Source organism: Chiloscyllium plagiosum, chromosome 25 (assembly GCF_004010195.1).
Source record: "Chiloscyllium plagiosum isolate BGI_BamShark_2017 chromosome 25, ASM401019v2, whole genome shotgun sequence".
NCBI classification, from domain to species: domain Eukaryota; kingdom Metazoa; phylum Chordata; class Chondrichthyes; order Orectolobiformes; family Hemiscylliidae; genus Chiloscyllium; species Chiloscyllium plagiosum.
Genome location: NC_057734.1, coordinates 3,379,302 through 3,392,861, shown reverse-complemented (window position 1 = coordinate 3,392,861; position 13,560 = coordinate 3,379,302). Strand labels below are relative to the sequence as shown.

The 13,560-nt window shown below is 41.7% G+C and overlaps 1 protein-coding gene across 1 annotated transcript in view; it reads right to left on the bottom strand.

The window, feature by feature from the left end:
* Positions 1 to 13,560, bottom strand: part of LOC122562513 (ubiquitin-conjugating enzyme E2 L3) — a 70,303-nt gene that overhangs the window by 55,782 nt on the left and 961 nt on the right. The gene's annotated exons all lie outside the window — the stretch shown is intronic.

Sequence of the window (13,560 nt, the reverse complement as noted above, 5' to 3'; positions counted from 1 at the left end):
TCCGGACTTGTCCGACCTGCCCAGCTCCTTTTCCACCTATCCACTCCACCCTCTCCTCCCTGACCTATCACCTTCATCTCCTCCCCCACTGACCTATTGTACTCTATGCTACTCTATCCCCACCCCCACCCTCCTCTAGCTTATCTCTCCACGCTTCAGGCTCTCTGTCTTTATTCCTGATGAAGGGCTTTTGCCCGAAACGTCGATTTCAAAGCTTTTCGGATGCTGCTTGAATTGCTGTGCTCTTCCAGCACCACTGATCCAAAGAAAGCACATGGTCAGGACAGTGCGGGGGGGGAGGGGGGAGACAGACAACATCAGAGTGCGCCTGGGAAAATTAACAAACAGTAGAATTTACAACTCGTCTTGGAGGAACCTGTCTGGGCACAGTTCAAAGCACAGAATCTTTGTTTTAAGTGTGCCCAACAGAAAGGCTGCAGGAGTGAGTAGAGTGGGTTCTTTCTTGATTGTGTTTTTGGAGATAAGTCTCTTGATTAAACTTAAAATATAAGCCATAACTACTAATTTAACCTGGGGCAGTGATTTGTGGAGGAATTAGACTTATTTTCTGGGTCTGTAGATTGTGAAGGAGCAAAAATGACCTTTAGTACAGTGATATGTAGTTCTTGTCAGATGTGGGAGTTTAAAGAGAGTTTAAGGGTTATTTCTGCCATAAATGCTGTCGGATGAGAATCTTATCAGATCAAATGGATCGGTTGGAGAGACAGTTAGAAGCAATGAGGAATTTGCAACAGCATGTGATGGATGGCAGTTATAGGAAGGGGGGAAAAGTTTCAGATACAGTCACATAGATGGGTTAACTCCAGGAAAGGTAAGAGAGGTAGGCACCTAGTACAGGAGTCATTTGTGGATATACCCATTTCAAACAAGTATGCTGTTTTGGAAAATATAGGGCAGGATGGATTGTCAGGGAACGTAGCACGAGCAGCCATGTTTCTGGCATGGAGACTGGCTCTAATGCAACGAGGGGTACTTCGGCTTCCAAGAGATCAATTGTGTTAGCGGATTCTGTAGTCCGAGGTACAGATAGACGCTTCTGTGGCCAGGAGCAAAAAAGCTGAATGGCGTGTTGCTTCCCTGGTGCCAGGATCAAGGATGTCTCAGAGGGTGCAGAATGTTCTCACAGAGGAGAGGAGCCAGCAAGAGATCACTGTCCACATTGGAACCAACGATATAGGAAGGGAAAAGGTTGAGATTCTGCAGGGCGATTACAGAATTAGGTAGAAATTTAAAACAAGGAGGTCCTCGAGAGTAGTAATATCTGGATTATTCTCGATGCTAACAGCTAGTGAGGGCAGGAATTGGAGGATAAAGCAGATGAATGCATGGCTGAGGAGCTGGTGTATGGGAGAAGGATTCACATTTTTGGACCCCTAGAATCTCTTTTGGGGTAGAAGTGACCTGTACAAGAAGGACAGATTGCACCTAAATTGGAAGGGGACTAATATACTGGCAGGGAAGTTTGCTAGAACTGCTCAGGCAGATTTAAACTAGTGGGGGGTGGGGGAAGGGTGACCCAGGCAGATAGAGAGGAAAGAGATCAATCTGAGACTGGTACAGGAGAGAACAGAAGTGAGTCAAACAGTCAGGGCAAGCAGGGACAAGGTAGGACTAATAAATTAAACCGCATTTATTTCAATGCAAGTGCCCTAACAGGGAAGGCAGATGAACTCAGGGCATGGTTAGGAACATGGGACTGGGATATCACAGCAATTACAGAAACATGGCTCAGGGATGGGCAGGACTGGCAGCTTAATGTTCCAGGATACAAATGCTACAGGAAGGATAGAAAGGGAGGCAAGAGAGGAGGGGAAGTGGCATTTTCGATAAGGGATAGCATTACAGCTGTGCTGAGGGAGAATATTCCCGGAAATACATCCAGGGAAGTTATTTGGGTGGAACTGAGAAATAAGAAAGGGATGATCACCTTATTGGGATTGTATTATAGACCCCTCAATAGTCAGAGGGAAATTGAGAAACAAACTTGTAAGAAGATCTCATCTATCTGTAAGAATAATAGGATGGTTATGGTAGGGGATTTTAACTTTCCAAACATCGACTGGGACTGCCAAAGTGTTAAAGGTTTAGATGGAGAGTAATTTGTTAAGTGCGTACAAGAAAATTTTCTGATTCAGCATGTGGATGCACCTACTAGAGAAGGTGCAAAACTTAACCTACTCTTGGGAAATAAGGCAAAGCAGGTGACGGAGATGTCAATGGGGAGAGCACTCTGGGGCCAGCAACCATAATTCTATTATATTTAAAATAGAGATAGAAAAGGATAGACCAGATCTAAAGGTTGAAGTTCTAAATTAGAGAAAGGCTAATTTTGACGGTCTTAGGCAAGAACTTTCAAAAGCTGACTGGAGGCTGATGTTCACATGTAAAAGGGACGACTGGAAAATGGGAAGCCTTCAGAAATGAGATAACAAGAATTCCTGTCAGGGTGAAAGGGAAGGCTGGTTGCTCTTGGGAATGCTGGATGACCAAAGAAATTGAGGGTTTGGTTAAGAAAAAGGAAGCATATGTAAGGTATAGACAGGATAGATCAAGTGAATCCTGTCTATAAAGAAATTAGGAGTATACTTATGAGGGAAATCAGGAGGGCAAAAAGGGACATAAGATAGCTTTGGCAAATAGAATTAAGGAGAATCCAAAGGGTTTTTACAAATATATTAAGGACAAAAGGGTAACTAGGGGAGAGAAGAGGGCCCCTCAAAGATCAGCAAGGCGGACTTTGTGTGGAGCCGCAGAAAATGGGGGAGATACTAAATAAGTATTTTGCATCAATATTTACTGTGGAAAAGGATATGGAAGATATAGACGGTAGGGAAATAGATGGTGACATCTTGCAAAATGTCCAGATTACAGAGGAGGAAGTGCTGGATGTCTTGGAACGGTTAAAGGTGGATAAATCGCCAGGACCTGATCAGAGAACTCTGTGGGAAGCTATAGAAGTGATTGCTGGGCCTCTTGCTGAGATATTTGTATCATCGATAGTCACAGGTGAGGTGCTGGAAGACTGGAGGTTGGCAAACGTGGTGCCAGGGAACTATCGGCCAGTGAGCCTGACATCTGTGGTGGGCAAGTTGTTGGAGTGAATCCTAAGGGACAGGATGTACATGTATTTGGAAAGGCAAGGACTGATTAGGGATGGTCAACATGGCTTTGTGTGTGGGAAATCATGTCTCACAAACTTGATTGAGTTTTTTGAGGAAGTAACAAAGAGGATTGATGAGGGCAGATGTGATCTATATGGACTTCAGTCAGGTGTTCGACAAGGTTCATGGGAGACTCATTAGCAAGGTTAGATCTCATGGAATGCAAGGAGGAGAACTAGCCATTTGGATACAGAACTGGCTCAAAGACAGAAGACAGAGGGTGGTGGTGGAGGGTTGTTTTTCAGATTGGAGGCCTGTGACCAGTGGAGTGCCGCAAGGATCGGTGCTACTTTTTGTCATTTACATAAATTATTTGGATGCGAGCATAAGAGGTACCAGTTAGTAAGTTTGCAGATTACACCAAAATTGGAGGTGCAGTGGACAGTGAAGAGGGTTACCTCAGATTACAACAGGATCTGGACCAGATGGGCCAATGGGCTGAGAAGTGGCAGATAGAGTTTAATTCAGATAAATGCAAGGTGCTGCATTTTAGGAAAGCAAATCTTAGCAGGATTCCTATCGGAAAGATGTTGTGAAGCTTGAAAGGGTTCAGAAAAGATTTAGAAGGATGTTGCCAGGGTTGGAGGATTTGAGCAATAGGGAGAGGCTGAACAGGCTGGGGCTGTTTTCCCTGGCACGTCGGAGGCTGAGGGGTGATTTTATAGAGGTTTACAAAATTATGACAGGCATGGATAGGGTAAATAGGCAAAGTCTTTTCCCTGGGGTCAGGCAGTCCAGAACTAGAGGGCACAGGTTTAGGGTGAGAGGGAAAAAAAAAATAAGAGACATAAGGGACAAAATTTTCACAGAGGGTGGTACGTGTATGGAATGAGCTGCCAGAGGAAGTGGAGGAGGCTGGTACAATTGCAACATTTAAGAAGCATTTGGATGGGTATATGATTAGGAAGGGTTTGGAGGGATATGGGCCAGATGCTGGCAGGTGGGATTAAATTGGGTTGGCATGGACGGGTTGGGCCGAAGGGTCTGTTTCCATACTGTACATCTCTGTGACTCTATGACTATTTGCAGGCTAAGTGAAGGTGGACTTTAACTTACACATGGTGATAAGTTTGCTTATCTTCTTGTACTATGCTAAATGCAAGGAACTTTGAACCTCATCAAATATGTAAATAAACTGGAAGTCCTGCATTGAAAGGTAGAGGCAGGAGTGATACACTCTAAGCTATCAATATTTTAAAAATAGAGCAAGCTTTCACAACCCGATTCCCAGCACTAATCGACGCTAGACTAACAGTGAAAGCAAGAGACGCAAGTAGAATGGAAGGTAGTATTTTTACAGGCAAAGACCTGGAACCTGTTGTTTAAGCTTAGTGGAAGCAGAAGCAATAGGTCATTGTGAAAGGTAAACTAATCGACACAGGATTGAAATAAATTTCCAGGGTTATGGGAATACAGTAAAGGACAAGGCTTGATGGACTGCTCTGAAGAGAGCTGGAATTCATAGACCAAATGGCCTACCTTCGGTTAAATGTTTGTGATTAACTACCCAGTTTCCTAGTTTATTTCGTCCAATTCTAGAATTCAATGCCACACAAAATGCTGCAATATCTGCAGCTGAAATTTGACAATTATTTAAGTAATCAAGATATGTGTACGGGACAAAATGTCTTCTCAGACAAACAAGCTTAGCTAATGACTTGGTTGTGTCACAAGTGGACAATGGTCAACTTGAGTTACATTTCAGAACAGAGTTATATATTCTGCTTACACTACATTCAGCCATAGTCAGAGTTATACAGCACTGAAAAAGACCTTTTAATTCATGCCAAACATAATCCCAAACTAAGCTAGTCCCACTTACTTGCTCCTGATCTGTATCACTCCAAACCTTTCCAATTCATGTACCTATCCAAATGTGTTTTAAACATTGCAATTGTGCCCTCATCCACCACTTCCTCCAGCACACGTGAAGCACCCTATGTAAAACATTTGCCCATGTCTTTTTAAATCTCTCTCACCTTCAAAATATGCCCCTAGTCTTGAAACCCCTCATCTTAGAGAAAAGACAACTACCATCAACTCTATTTTGTACCTCATTATTTTATGAACTTCTAGAAGGTCACCTCTCAACTTCCTAAGCTCTAGTGCAAAAAGTCCCAGCCTTTCTTTATAACTCAACCCTTCCATATCCAGCAACATCCTAGTAAATCTCTTCTGAACCCTCTCCAACTAAATAATATCCTTCCTATAACAAGGTAACGAGAACTGGGCACTGTATTCCAGTTGGTTAAGTAAAATTCATATGTAAATGAGACCTACATTGATGAACAAATTGCAATCTGCAAATGTCACCCCTCTCAATGTTGATTGTCATATTGCGAGGTTACTTTCAACATGCAACACAAAATACAAATAAAACCACGCAAACATCTGAACCTTTCACTGTATCATTCCCAAAAAAATCATAGATACAAGACACAGGCCCTTCGCTCTACAATGCTAGAATCCTTTACTGATCAGTTAACTGTCTACCTCAGCCTTGCACAGTTTTTGTCCGTTTCTTGCTCTGAGCCCCTGCAGACTGCTATCCTCATCACTTGCCTTGCTACCTAATTTGTGTCATTTGCAGACTTAGCTATAGTACATTCACTTCTCTCAGCTAAGTTAATATATATTCTAAATAACAGTAGCCTCAGCACCAACTACTGTGATGCTCCAGTAATCCCAGGTTGCCATCCTGAAAATGTCCTCTTTATCCCAACTCTGTTTTCTTTTAAGTTAGCCAATTATTGAACCACACTATCATATTATTTCTCAATACCATGGGCACTTAAGTAGCCTGTGTAATACCTTATCAAACATGTCTGAAGATCCAAATATATTACATCCACCATTTCCACTTTATCTATCCTGCTTATTACCTACAATATTTCTTGTAAATTTGTCAAGATATGATTGCCCTTTCATGATGCTATGCTGACTCAGCTTGATCACATTATATACTTCTAAATGCTCTATTATGTCTTGCATAGTAGACTCAAACACTTTCTCAATGACAGACAGTGGGCTAACTAGCCCCATAGTTGCTTTTTTAATCTCCTTCCCTTTTTAACTAAAAAGGGGTCACCAGAATCTAACCACGACTCCTCTACCATATATATTTAAACATATATATCAAAATTGTCTGCACAATTAAGTTGTATCAAGACAGGAACCGAGCATACAGTGGAATCATACTGGTACGGTTTCTTTCCACAGATTCTCTTCAACCATGCGTTTCTCCAACATTGCATATTTCTAGAATCTGTAATGTTGCTTTTATTTACGTAGTTGAAATGCTAACCTGTCAGTTTCTTCACCCCATACTCATGATGTGGGACATTTGTACATTTGACAGGTATTTATGATTAAATTTGCTGGTCAGATTGGTCTATTTCCTCAAACTTTTCCTTTTGATGTTTTTTAAAAAATTTCATTTACTGAACTTTGCCGTGCGTGTACATATACCTTGAAGGTAACAGCACAGCTGGATAGGACTGTTACATCAACACATCGGATACTTGTCTTCGTTAGTAGAATCATACAACACAAGGGTTGAGACTTTATGTTGGAGTTCTGTATGAGTCGGGGAGGGTACGGAGTGCAGATCAGGATGCCACATTACAGGAAGGATGGGTCTGCACTGGAGAATGTACTGGGGGATTTATCAGCATGTTGCCCAGATTGGAGTATTTCAGCTATGAAGAGACAGCATGGCTAGGTTTGTTTTCCTTAGAGCACAGAAAGCTGAAGACAGTCTTGATTAAGGTGCGTAAAATAATGAGTAGTATAAGCAGGTTCAATAACAGTAACATTTTCTCCTGCGCAGAGGTCAAGAGGTATTCAGATTCCTCCATGCATCAGTAAAACATTGTCACAGGTTACATATTTCCATTGTGCCTAATTAACTAAATGTACCATATCGAAACTGCTGCTGCCCAAAAACCTCAAAATTGCAATAAGTCTTTCACCCACTGTATTAGGCCATTGATGATAAATCCCCCTTAAAAATGAACAGGGGCATAGATTTAAAATAAGGGACAGGAGATTTTTTTCAGCCAGAGGATAGTGATTATTTGGAACACACTGCTTGAAATGGTGATATAGGTAGGAACCATTAGAACATTTGACTACCTAAACAAACACTTAGTGCCCTCACATACAGCACCAAGTGCGAGGAAATAGGATTAGAATAGATTAATGCTTGAAGAGCACTAGCAGTATCATGATGGACCAAAAGAGACTCCTTCTATGCTGTAACAGTCTAGAACCATCCTACTGGCACTCAAACCACATTATCGTCATTGCTTGTAGTTTTAGTAGTTGGCCCTCAGTCATGCAGCATGCTCGATTGAATAGCTCTCAATTATCAATTTTATCTACTACAATAATCCACACACTTTTCTCTCCACTCAGATCTTTATATAATCAAAACAGAGAGTAAGCTACAACACCATTAGCACATTTTAATAACACAATTGGATAAGCTCTGATGACTAAAGTTCTGATAAGTCATAACTTGGACACGTACTTGCACAGAGTGCAATGACACTGACAAGAAACACTGTAGAACTTTATAAAATTCTGACAAGGTTTTACCAAGGAGACTTCACTTTTTACAGCAAAAAAAATTCTTTTTTGTTAATTCTGCATTTTTGGAACAATTGTTGTTGCTTCTAGTCCAAGAGAGTGAGTACAGATGTATGCATCAAGCTGAAAGAGCTTACCTCGGACTCTCTTCCCTTCTGCAGCTGACAACCCTCACTGCTTCTGCAATATTGAGCAATTGGATTTACATGGAAAATGGCCACAAATACATGATCACAAAGAACACAGGGTGGTTTCAACACCCAAGCAAGCCATTAGGCCAATCATGAAACCATACAGAGGATGGATTTATACCCTCACCAAGAAAAGGTAGGTTAGAAAGTGAAATAAATTTGCTTTATGAAAAAGTAACTTCTCATTAATCGTACATCTTATCTATTGTGTATGGTAATAAAATTAAGCAGCTTGTGACATTTCAAATTCTAATTGTAATGACTTTTTGCACAATTGCGAAGTACATTCTTACAAGTTGTTTCAAAATTATGAGTTAAACGTACATCTAGAATTAACACTTATCTTGAACATTAAATATTTCAATAACATTAGATTCCCAACAGTCTTCTGTTTTCTATTCTGAACAGTTGAAATAACATTATTGAACCTACTTTAATCATTTTGAAAGCTTTATCAATGGATATCTCACCTATAATTACAATTTTTAATAACCTGAGATGAGCTGTGAAATACACTTTGAGAGTGGGAAATCCAAAAGAAAGCAAAAGGCAGAAAATATTTAGCAGGCATCTAGGTAGGCAAGTTGTTGGAGAGGACACTGAGGGAGAAGATCAAGCAACATATGGATCTGATTAGAGATAGTCAGCATGGATTTGTGCGTGGGAAGTCACATCTGACAAATCTTTTAGAGCTTTCTGAAGAGGTAACCAAGAGGATAGATAAGAGTAGGGCATTGGATATTGTAGATATGGATTTTAGTAAATCCTATGTCATGGCCCCGCACAGCAGGCTGGTCACGAAGATTAGGTCGGTCAGGCAGCATCTGAGGAGCAGCAGAGTCGACATTTTAAGCATAAGCTCTTCATCAGGAATGGGGAGGGGGGATGCCCCCAAGGGTAGTAAGAAATAAATGGAAAGAGGGTGGGGATGGGAGGAAAGATAGCTGTGAATGCAACAGGTAGATGAAAGAGGAGGTGAAGGTGATAGATCGGAGAAGAGGGCTGAGTGGATAGATGGAAAAGATGATGGACAGGTAGGACAGTGCCAAGTTGGAAGGTTGGATCTGGGATATAAGGTGGGGAGAGGGGAAATGGGGAAACTTCTGAAATTAACATTGATCCTGTGTGGTGGGAAGGTCCCAAGGCAGAAGATCCCAAGGCAGAAGATGCGGCTTTCTTCCTCCAAGTGACGGGTGGCTAGGGTTTGGTGGTGGAGGCGGCCAAGGACTTGCAAGTCCGTGGTGGAGTGGGAGGAGGAGTTAAAGTCTTCCACCATAGGGCAGTGAGGTTGTTAAGTGCATGTGTCCCAGAGATGTTCGCTGAAATGTTCCGCAAGTTGGCATCCTGTGTTCCCAACATAGAGGAGACCACATCGAGAGCAACAGACAGTTGGTGATGTATGCGCAAGTGCAGGTAAACCTGTCACATATGGAAGGATCTTTGGGGCCTTGGATAGAGATTGGGGGGGTGGCACAGGTTTTGCACTTCTTGCAGTGATAGGAGAAGGTGTCGGGAATGGAGGTGGGTTGGTGGGGGCATGTACCCAACAAGGGAGTCACAGAGAGAATGGTCTCTCCAGAACACACAGGGGTGGGGAGGGAAATGTATCCCTGGTGGTGTGATGTTTGTAGGTGGCGGAAATGACGGAGGATTATGCAATGTTTCCAGAGGTTGGTGGAGTGCAAGGTGAGGACTGGCGGGGTACTGTCTTTGTTGCAATTGGAGGGGTGGAGTTCAGATGGGGGAAGTGGATTAGATGTGCTGGAGGGCATTGTCAATCACACTGGGGGAAATTGCAGTCAACGAAGGGTACGTAGGCTAGTTTGATTGTAGAGTAGAATAAAAGGTCAGCACAACATCATGGGCCAAAGGGCTGTACTGTTCTATAATAATGTCCAAGACAGGGCGTAGGATAGGACCAATTAAACAACAAAATATTTAATGATGCAACTGGTAAGGGCATGGCACAGAAACCAAGGTTATAGAAGCAGAGAGATGTACGGCACAGAAACAGATCCTTCGGTTCCAACTTGTCCATGCTGACCAGATATCCCAACCCAATCTAGTCTCATCTGCCAGCACCTCTTCTCTATCCTATCTACCTGCAACTCCACTTTCAAGGAACTATGAACCTGCACTCCAAGGTTTTTGTTCTGCAACACTCCCCAGGACCTTAAGTGTATAATCCGTGCTAAGATTTGCTTTCCCAAAATGCAGCACCTCACATTTATCTAAATTAAACTCCATCTGCCACTCCTCAGTCCATTGACCCATCTGATCAATATCCCGTTGTAATCAGAGGTAACCTTGTTCGTTGTCCACTCCACCTCCAATTTTGGTGTCATCTGCAAACTTACTCTTACACTCACATCAAAATTATTTATATAAATGACGAAAAGTGGTGGACCCAGTACTGATCCTTGTGGCCTCTACTGGTCACAAGCCTCCAGTCTGAAACGCACTGATGAGTTGTGAATGACTACTTAGCAACCATCAGAACGCAACACAAATGGAAAGAAACAAAAAAACAAAAGCAAACCTACCAAAAACAACAAAAAAAAATGAAAGTAGACATTGTGATCTAAAGTTGTTGAAATCTATGTTGAATGCAGAGTATTGTAATCTGCCCAGTCAAAAGATAAGCTTCATGGAACACTGTAGCAAATATAGAAAAGTCAGCAAGGAAGCAAAGTGGAGAATTAAAATGGTTGCTTATTACAAACTTGGTGTTAGGATTTGAAATATATTAAGGAAATTGAATTTTTTTTTAAATGAACATTAATCTGCCGAAGAACTTCAGAATGCCCAAGGTTTATTTTTCACTTATTTTCATATTCCAGCATGACAATTACGTCACCCAAAAGGTTTTCCTATTCATGAGATACTGCATTAAACAATGCCAACACGTGATGGGATAATTGCTGAGGATCATGCCAAGACACCATTGACTTAGATTAAGTGGTTCAACATAATCAATGTGAAACAAAGTAGTTTAAAAAGGTAGGAATTCAGATAATTTAATAATGGATAAAAAAAAATTGTTTAGAATGGGGCCTAGTAGTTATATCTTAGACATTCTTACTATAACACATTTCTTATTTTATGATAAACAAGATTTGGTCGGCAAGATTCAAGACACTACTTAAAACACTGTAGCTCCATTATACTTCTGTTTGAGGAAGTTATTCTGACCACATGAATTGTGCATGTAAATACCCATCACTCCAAGCATACAAATGCATGCCAGGTCAATAAGAATTCTTAAAAGAGATCAAACATAGAACTGGAGCAAGATTCCATACTTAAATAGAAATTATTAGAATGATGAACTATTGCAGTGGAATAGAGCTATGGCAAATTTAGGATTCTGAATTGTTTTACAACTCAAATGTTTTGTCAGTAAATATAGCCATGAAACTAAGACTCCTCCAAAAACAAAACAAATTACTCATTACTGAATACTAGGAAAAGTATCATCTTTACCTGGTCTGGCCAATGTAATTATAACCCTAAGTTGACCATACAAGTTTCATACCGTGGGAGGCACGGTGGATAGCACTGCTGCCTCACAGCGCCAGAGACCCAGGTTCAATTCCTAACTCAGGCAACTGACTGTGTGGAGTTTGCACATTCTCCCCGTGTCTGCGTGGGTTTCCTCCGGGTGCTCCCGTTTCCTCCCACAGTCCAAAGATGTGCCGGTCAGGTGAATTGGCCATGCTAAATTGCCCGTAGTGTTAGGTAAAGGGGTAAATGTAGGTGAATGGGTGGGTTGCGCTTCGGCGGGTCGGTGTGGACTTGCTGGGCCGAAGGGCCTGTTTCCATACTAAGTAATCTAATCTAATCTAAAAAAATACAACTAACTTAGGATGGCTTTCAAAGGAAAGCATGTCCACATGCCTGTTCTTTTTGAAATCTCCTGGGAAACAGCAGAAACTCAGCGGCGCAATTTCTTAAATTTCCACTCTGGCCTTAGCACACACCACACAGCGTTCCTGCCAAATACCCATAGGTTTCCTTAATCAAACTAAAACAATTGCTAAAAATCAACCATGCAAGCAAGACATGTCAAGATAGAATTAGGAATTTAACATCAAATCCAGTGTACTAAAGTTCAAAATAAAAACAAAGAAAAATATAATTGAAGGGAACAGAAGTAGACAGTTCTCCATTTCAGAAGATTCTGATCAGGCCTCCTTCAGAAATGCAAAGCAATTCTTCCACCTGACAGCTCTTTCATGGTATAGGATTGTCAGGAGGAGGCAGATCACACTTCCTTTTCATAGCAGTCAGCTGTCATATTCTGAAATTTGAAGTTCCAAACAACTTTGACACCAGCTGTCAACAGCATGATATTAGGGTGCTGGGAGATAGGGCATCAGATGGTATGGGGTAGGCTATTAGATAGATTGAATGCCCAGATACGTGATGGCAAGCAGCAATAAGGGAGAGGGTGCAAAGTAGAAGTAGCTTGTTAGATGATATAATTGAGGGGACTGGGGGTAAATAAAGCATGCATCAGGAGTTAAAATTATGTATATAATAGTCAAACAGTTTTGACAAACTATTTCCTTAAATTTTATCAGGATCCTCCAAATTCTCCAGTTTAATTAGAGACTTACAAAAGGGTTCCACATGTAGGGGAATTGCTTAGTTGACTCATCAATTTCCCATGTAACTTCTTCAAAGTTTTACAGTGGGGTCCCCAAACACAACTTCCACCTATGCTAAATTAACAACCATCATATTATTGAAAAACCCAGGGCAATAAATTCTAAGGGATTCTATTTTGAACTGTTCACACAGTACCTTTGCTGAAAGCTATTAATCATATTTGCACATTAATATTTGACAATTTTACTCCTCTCTATTGTGAATAGTCAACCTATAATTTTGATTTTTAAATCAGGCAAACAGAAACAGTGGTAGTTTATGCATGTGCAACGCAGCGGGGGGGGGGTGTATTTAATACAAAAGACAGCTTGTCCCCTGGATACAGTAAGCCAGGAAACTGCTGAGTCAAAGCTTAGCATCTACATTTCAATCTCAGCCTAGTCCACCAACACTGAAGAGGGGAGTGAGGTGAATATCTCCAGTTTGATTCTAGAATTAATGGTGGCTAATTAGATTACATTACATTACAGTGTAGAAACAAGCCCTTCGACCCAACAAGTCCACACCGACCCACCGAAGCGCAACCCACCCATTCACCTACATTTACCCCTTACCTAACACTACGGGCAATTTAGCATGGCCAATTTACCTGACCGGCACATCTTTGGACTGTGGGAGGAAACCGGAGCAGCCGGAGGAAACCCTCGCAGACACAGGAAATCGCCTGAGGCGGGAATTGAACCTGGGTCTCCGGCGCTGTGAGGCAGCAGTGCTAACCACTGTGCCACCGTGCCACCCAGCACGGGAACAAGCCACCTGCTAGGAGGGAGGGTAACAGAAGATGGCCATGGAAGGGAAAGAGGAGAGAAGTAGTAGAAGGAAGAAAAAAGGTAGCCATCTAGGTTTGGTTGGGAGAAGAGAAGGCCATTTACATGGGGGGGGAGGGGGGGTTTGGAAGAAGTTACAGCCATTTACATTGGAAGGGG